This window comes from Citrus clementina, unplaced genomic scaffold (assembly GCF_000493195.1).
Source record: "Citrus clementina cultivar Clemenules unplaced genomic scaffold, Citrus_clementina_v1.0 scaffold_1, whole genome shotgun sequence".
NCBI classification, from domain to species: domain Eukaryota; kingdom Viridiplantae; phylum Streptophyta; class Magnoliopsida; order Sapindales; family Rutaceae; genus Citrus; species Citrus x clementina.
In genome coordinates, this window is record NW_006263303.1 from 15,976,124 (window position 1) to 15,983,778 (window position 7,655).

Here is a 7,655-nt window from a genome sequence, read left to right on the forward strand (position 1 = left end):
ATAGGGCTAGCTGTGCCGACGTAAATTCTCCGATGGTCAAGTTAATTAACATATTTTTGAAAATATGAATTTAGAGTTAGGAAATTTAGAGAGAGAAAATATGAATTTTGTCCCAATTTATTAGGTGGTAATTCCAACTAATGATCAAATGACCCCCTTTTTTGTGAGTTTTACTTTCCTTTAAGTGAGAAAAGAGAGCATGTATATAGGCAAAATTGATTTAACTTGAGTCCTAGTTGCCATAATAATAAGTGTCGTTCTTGTAACACCTAACAAAGTATCTGTTTATGCTCATGCTGAGTGACATATGGACATGCAACCTTGTCTTTAGATCAATGGAGGAAGTGTTTTAATCTTAGGTTGTTTTTTCTAGGATCTTGAGATTAAGAACCTTGGAACCTATGAAGTTTATCCTAGGTTGTTTGTTCTTAGAGTCTAGGGGGTTTGTCCTAAGATTTTGGAACCTTGGAACCATCGGGGATTTTTCCTAAGATTTTAGGATCTTAAGAATCTTATAACCTTGGAACTTAGGAGGTTTATCCTATGTGATTTGTTTTAAGGATCTTGAAACCTTTGGAACCTAAGAGGTTTAACCTAGGTGATTAAACCTTTGAACCTAGGAACCTTCAAGGTCAGGAATCATGGAAACAAAGAGATTTTATCCCAATTGGTTTATCCTAGAAACCTTGGAGGTAGACACCTCAAAACCTAGGAACCTCGGATGCTAGGAACTTTAGAACCTAAGAACCTTGGAATCTTGGTGTAACACTCAACCAAAATATTTATTTTAAAAAATGTTTAAAAACACTGTACTTTTAATATAAATACGAATTCTAAAAGTAGTTATACACAACAAACAAAACATTTTTACAAAAAGTAGAAGTCATACAAAGATTCCTTAGCATATTTCAAAACTTTTATTATTACATAAAACTGATTTACTTATTTTTTATTGAAAAAAACTTAATCCCATCATAAAACCCAAGGTTTGTTATGCCCATATGCACTTTGTCTCGGTTAGGACTTGGCACTAGCATGTCTCATTCATCGTTACCTGCAATGTAAGGACTTTATGAGATAATACCCTGTAAGATAACACTTTGATGCATGTATAAATTATTATGCATATGGATGATCATATTAAATTTATAAAAGAACTTAGAAAATACAAAACAACTTTATTAAGGCCCTAGATATGTTGCACTACAAGGTTGACACTTTTACTCTTTAAACAATATGCGCTTGGGCTTGATTAGTTGATCTTTTGGGCGTTATGTATCGTCGTCCCCAAAAGATTTCTTTTTTCTTAGCTTAGAGGGCTTGCCCTCCTTAGAAACTTTTCTACCTGGTAGTACAACCACCCATTTTTTATAAATTTATTTTCTGAAACATCTCATTCATAAAGTAATCCATTATATGCATGCTTCCAATGCAACTTATGTCATAATATTTGAAGTTCTTAGATGCACAACACAATCAACACACAACACTTTTAAGGACAATAATATTTAATATAGGCAGCAGTGTCGTCTATACAGAGATTAAACAAAATGAAATTATAGTATAGGCGATAGAGCCGACCATAACATAATTAAATATCATAGATTAGGCGGCATAGCCGACCATATAAGGATAAGTAAGAATTTACTATAATATAGGCGGCATAACTGTTGCAATAAATTCAATTGCTATTGGTGTCACTGTACAGGTGCACATAATAAGTAATATAATAATAAGTATTCAAAATCGTCTCCACAAGGATTGATGTTATTAGATTTGCTACAATAATCTCAACAATGCAGTTTTGCTTTAATTAAAAATAAAACAGATAATAAAACTAATAAATTAATTGAAATAAAATGCAATAAATTAAAAATGCAAATAAATAAATTCTCACGTCACACACAAGGATAAAACCAATAGGAATGGAGTAGTTGAGTGATTAAACTTACTTAATGGTTTTGATTATTTTTCTAATATTTGGCTCGGTTGCTACAACATCTACTACAGCACTGGGCAGAATCTAATATTTGGCTCAATCTCCCTTTTGAATTCTTTTTTTTTTACGGTTTGTCTCCTTGGGTGACGGCTCTCTTCCTTTTCTATATGATGCGTGCTCCTTTTATATTTGAAAATTAGGGTAAACGGAAGCCTAGGGCTCGTATCTTACAGATTAGGAAACTGCATATCACAATATTCTGAGTATCTCGCACAAAATTTTCTCTGTCGTTGTTTCAGAATTGCTACAACAACGATTGCTATAGGAACGGTTACAGCAACTGCACTGTTCCAGATTTGTTTCAATTGTTCTGTAACCAAGTTCTTTTCCACTTTTTGCAAGTCTATTACAGCAGCATTTCTTCCTTGAAATTTGAGCTTCCAATCACCTACAATTGTGCACCTAATCTAAGCACAAAAAATTATTCTAAAACAACGCAATTTATTAAAATAAACTAAAATAGATATCCATGCAAAATAAAACTAAAATGAAATAAAAATATGTCATTTACTCTCTAAGTAATAATGATTTAAGTGTAAAAGTGCCATGATATCTCATTTCATAGAGTTATCACACCCCCAAACTTAAACCATTACTTGTTCTCAAGTAATGACAACAATATTCACATGTCAATCACACAATAATGTAACAAATAACTTAGCTCTGTCATCAAATTTACAAGGATTCTTCCACCCTCAGATCACACTCTTAATCACGCATAGTGGCCATAGCAGTTCAGTTCTAGACTAAGACCTTATTATGTCTAAAGTGTGTGTATGCCACTTTGATAAAATTCCAGAGATACTGCAGTATTGCACAGGTGTTACATACATATAGCTTAAAGGTAGAACATAATTTCATTCACATAAGGGGGAGCAGAAGTCACAAATAGACTCAAATTGTGCTACAACCAATTTTTTTTTTTTTTAAGTCACTCAAACCCTTCAATGCAACATTGAGCTTTCATATGAATGCCTATCACTTGTAATGACGACACCCAATTACTCACTCAAAGTACATGTCAGAGTTGTTACAGCAAACACATCCAGGATATTATATCTAGGTCTTACTCTTGGAAGCCTTTGACTTAAGGCTGAACATGGGGCTCATGAATAGACTTGGTTACTCAGTATCCTAGGCAGCGAACTCCTTTATTTTTCATTCCTTCATCACTAATTTTTTTTAATAGTTGTTGTAGCACTGCTTATAGCTCTTATTGCCTTTTGACTCAAGACTGCATATGGGGTGCATACTCAGCCCTAGTTACTCAGCAACTTAAACCATTAGAACATAATTTATTTCATAATAGGCACAGTTCAACAAAAATTTTCCCCCAAACTTGAGATATTTTCTACCCTTTTTGGTTTTCTTGGCTCTGCTACGCATACTCATGAAACTCAACCAAAGTCTAAGTTTTAAGACAGAATTTCAACCTCCATCTATAACTATCCCTACTTGGCATTCCCAGTTACTGGATGACACTCAATTTATCTTCATTACGTTTTTAAATCCATACACAAATAGTAAATAATAGAGATTCACATAACACACAACACAAACACATGCATAATAACACAACCCCCCCCAAACTTGAGAGGTGTTGTGTCCTCACAAGCACACAAATTAAAACCAAAACAAACATGCATGCATTAATAAGCAAGAAATGCAACTTGATCAATCAAAAACAAATAAATAAAAGAAAAGTTTCATATGTTAAAGAAGATTAAAATGGCCTAGCAGGAGATACTCCCCTGGTGTTGGATGTTTTGCTGCTGCAATTGCTGTAAAAGGTTCACTTCTTTTTAGTTGCACTCCTAAGGTGTTCCCTGGGTGAACCTTGTGGTATGACAGCTAGCTACTTCTTTTTCTAGCTCGGAGTTGGACTGATTGGTGGTGTTTTAGCAGGTTCAGTAGCTTTGGGCTGAGTTGATCTTGTTCGCTTGTGCTCTGGCTCTTCTGGTACTGTAGCACCTCCAGAGGTTAGTGTCCCTTTTCATTTGCTGGATACCTTGAGAGTTTCAACAAGAGATTTTGTTGGAGTTTGTTGGGTTTCTGCTGGAGTAGATTTTGCTGCAGCAGGCTCCTCAGTAGTAATAGCAGCAATGATGTCTTGAAAACTGTTTCTCGCCTTTTAAAAGGAAAGGATAATTATCACGGTAATTAAGGGATTTCACAATCCTTCTTTATCTATAACTCTGATATGCTGACGTCGTCTTGACAAAACTCCCAACGGTAAGAAAAATTTCCACGGCTTTGTCACTGTAACGGTAAAAAAAATTGCTACTGCAGCAATCAATTTTGATGTTACAGCAACAACGATAAATTGTCCTGATGTATGAAAACCATTGCCCAACGTTCTTGTTGTATGTAATGTTACAACAACTTATGTTAATTTCTTAGCCCCTTTTTTTTATATGTGCTGTAAGAAAATAAAAAGGAAGAAAAGAAATTAAAGAACAAATTCGAAATGACAAAAACAATGAATGAAAAATATGCAAAATTAGACTTAATGTTGAAAGAAAAATCTAAAACCACTTCCCTACTCATTGGGTTGCCTCCCAATTAGCACTTGATTTTAGGCCATTTAGCATCATTGCTTACTTATGTGGGGTCATTCATCCAACAGCCTTCTTATATCTCCCTAATACATCCATTAAGCTCTTCTCTTGATCTGTTTAAGAAGTCTAAAGATTCAAAATGTTTGTCATTTCTCACGGGTTGCTTCTCCCCTGACCATGTTATGTTAGCTGCTTCATGATCTTTATAATCAAGTTCTTCAAATGTTACAACATTGATTTCTTCCTTACTACAACAACTGTTTAATATTTCTGCTACAACAAAGTCCACAACACTAATAAAATTACAATCTTCAACCTCATCAGGACTCTTCATAGCATCCAATACATTGAATGTAACTTGCTAATCATTGACCCGCATAGTCAACTCTCCTTTTTGCACATTAATTAGAGTCTTTCCTGTGGTTAAGAAAAGTCTTCCTAGAATGATTGGCATTTCCTTGTCTGCCTCAAAATCTAGCCCTAAAAAATCTAGTAGGAAAATAAATTTATCCACCTTCACCAATACATCTTCAATTTTTCCCTTCTAGATAGACATGAGATATGTCAGTAAGTTGTAAAGTCATTGTTGTTGGTCTACATTCAAAAATTCCCAATTGCTTAAACACTGATAAAGGCATGAGGTTGATGCTAGCCCCCAAGATCACAAAGTGCTTTGCCACTATACTTAGTGCTTATGGAGCATGAGATTGTGAAGCTTTTTGGATCCTTCATCTTCCGCGGTATCTAACTCTAAAGCATGTGGCTGCACTCTTATGTTAGAGCAACTGTTTCAAATTCTCCAAGTCTTCTCTTCTTTGTCAAAACGTCCTTCAAAATTTTTGCATAATTTGGCATTTGCTCTAAAGCTTCCACAAAATGGATATTAATATGCAGTTGTTTCAGCAATCCTAAGATTTTACTAAACTGTTTGTCTTGTTGCTGTCTCTGGAACCTTTGAGGAAAGGGTCGTGGATCTCTAAATTGTTGTGTTGCGGCAGGTTGTGCAAACTGCTTCTTTTTTGCTCTACTTGGGTCTATTGTTGTTGGTGCTGCAGCTTGCTTACCACCAGGTGCTGAATCATAATTTTCTGCAGATGTTATAGTAGAATTGTGTTGATTTGCATTCTGAAAAGTGCAAGACTGTGACTCCTCCTCTACTTTAATGTCTTCTTGGCCTTTGTTAAACTCAATTCTTTTTTTTTTTGGGTACACTAATTGGACTATCAACATCCTTTCCATATCTTAAGTTAATCACATTGCAGTGCTCTTTCCCTTCTCTTCTTGGGTCCTTTGTGTTGCTGAGTAAATTGACTTGAGGTCTATTGCTTAATGTTGTAGAAAGCTGTCCAATTTAATTTTTTAGGTTTCTTAAAGATGCAGCATGACTTTGGACAAACGTTTCATTCTTCACAATATAATCCTTAATTAAAGCTTCAAGGGAGCTGAGTTGATAATTGTTGATGCTTCTTTACTCTTAATTTTGTTGATAAAATCTAGATGGTTGATCTGTCCACTGGGTGCTGCAGCAGTATAGTTCTAATAACTCCACAAAAAGTTCGGGTGCTGTCTCCATCCAGGGTTATAAGTTTTTGAATATGAATTATTCTGGATCTGTCTATTGAAGCTACCCATATAGTTGATTGAGATTGGATTTCCATGACAATGATCAAATAAGTGTCCCTCTCCACAATAAACGCAAGAGACCTCGGCAACTTGGTTGACAGTTGTTGGAGCAGTAGTCATAGCCTTTACCACATTTGTTAATAAAGTTACTTAGATTGACAATGTCGTAAGTGCATCCACATTGTGTATTCCTACTGCTCCTCTCGTTGTGGCTTGTCTAGTTGATGGCCACTGATAATTGTTGTTAGCAATTCTCTCCAAAATTCCATAGGCTTCACTGTAAGATTTATACAAGAAAGCCCCATTTGCTGAAGCATCAACCATCAATCCAATGCTTGGCTTGAGACCATTGTAAAACGTTTCCAACTATATGTAATAAGGCATACCATGATGAGAACAACTTCTGAGTAGTTCCCTAAATCTTTCCCATGCATCATACAAGCTCTCATCTTCAAGTTGGTGGAAAAATGTAATCTCGTTCCTCAATTTTGCATTCTTGGTTAGAGGGAAGTATTTCATCAAAAAATTATCAGCCAAGTCATTCCATGTAGTGATAGAATTTGGTGGCAGAGAATTCAACTATGCTCTTGCTCGATCTCTCAAAGTAAATAGGAAAAGTCTGAGCCTTAATGCTTCATGCAATGCTCCAGCAATTTTGAAAGTATCATTCACTTCTAAAAATAGTTTAGATCTAGATGAGGATCTTCTGATGGTAGTCCATTAAATTGTCTCACTATTTGTAGCATCTGAAATATCACTAGTTTGATCTCAAAATTCTCAGCTTAAACATTAGGTCTAACTATTCCCGAATGTATGGCTTGAGGAGTCAACACTGCATAGTCTCGAGTGACTCTATCTCTTTCGTCCGCCATGTGAATAATGTTATTGTTCCCTAGTTGCCTGTGAACATGTTGTCCATTCAGACCTTCATGTACATTGACTGGTTGTATCGCCTCTTTAGGGTTCAAGTTTCTCATGTCTTGCAAATCATCCATTGCTACAGCAACTTGTAATTCCCGATGCTCTCTTTTTAATCGCCTTGCAGTTCTTTCAATTTCTGGATCAAACTAGAATTCAACATATTTATATTTGTGCATGAAAGGGCTGTTAAATCACCCAAGTCAACAAAGTAAACAAATTAAAATTAAATTAAAAATTAGTACTGTTAAAATTAATTTCATAAATCACAATGAACAATCAATCTCCGGCAACGGCACCAAAAACTTGTTGCAATAAATTCAATTGTCATTTGTGTCACTGTGCAAGTGCACACAACAAGTAATATAATGATGAGTATTTAAGATCGTCTCCATAGGGATTGATATTATTAAATTTGCTACAGTAATTTTAATAGTGCAGTTTTGCTTTAATTAAAAATAAAACAGGCAATAAAACTATTAAATTTATTGAAATAAAATGCAATAAATTAAAAATACAAATAAATGAATTTTCACGCCACACACAAGGATAAAACC

The 7,655-nt window shown here is 34.9% G+C and overlaps 1 non-coding gene across 1 annotated transcript; it reads left to right on the forward strand.

Annotated features, from left to right (window-relative positions):
• Positions 1-6,562: 6,562 nt before the first annotated feature.
• On the forward strand, positions 6,563-6,669 carry LOC112096017. The gene has a single exon (XR_002904177.1). It is a non-coding gene; the product is annotated as a small nucleolar RNA R71 (small nucleolar RNA).
• Positions 6,670-7,655: the final 986 nt, after the last annotated feature.